The sequence below is a fragment of the Grammomys surdaster genome, unplaced genomic scaffold (genome assembly GCF_004785775.1).
Source record: "Grammomys surdaster isolate TR1022 unplaced genomic scaffold, NIH_TR_1.0 173, whole genome shotgun sequence".
NCBI classification, from domain to species: domain Eukaryota; kingdom Metazoa; phylum Chordata; class Mammalia; order Rodentia; family Muridae; genus Grammomys; species Grammomys surdaster.
The window spans coordinates 1,021,317-1,021,707 of NW_021604621.1; the positions used below are offsets into that span (position 1 = coordinate 1,021,317).

Sequence of the window (391 nt, forward strand, 5' to 3'; positions counted from 1 at the left end):
AGAGAGAGAGAGAGAGAGAGAGAGAGAGAGAGAGAGAGAGAGAGAGGTTGGTTGGTTGGTTGGTTGGTTGGTTGGTTGGTTGGTTGATTCTGTCTTCGGTATTCATGCGACCATAGATGGGCGCCAGTGAGAAAGAAGTCTCAGTCATTTGTGAATTCAGAGTAATCACTGTCTTTGCCCATCCCTTACATTCACACATGTGCATACAGATACACACGCGCACACACACACACACACACACACACCTTGTCTCATACCACATGTTCATGCCTTTGCATAGTTTTCTTCATAAGAAATAGGATAGAAGTGAGGACTAAATTCAGTGAACTAACCTCAGTTTGGGGAACTTTGCTCTCTCTCTCTCTCTCTCTCTCTCTCTCTCTCTCTCTCT

General features: G+C 45.0%; 1 protein-coding gene across 1 annotated transcript in view; it reads left to right on the forward strand.

Moving 5' to 3' along the window:
* The window catches only part of Frmpd3 (FERM and PDZ domain containing 3), a 95,910-nt gene that overhangs the window by 24,129 nt on the left and 71,390 nt on the right, over positions 1-391 (forward strand). The gene's annotated exons all lie outside the window — the stretch shown is intronic.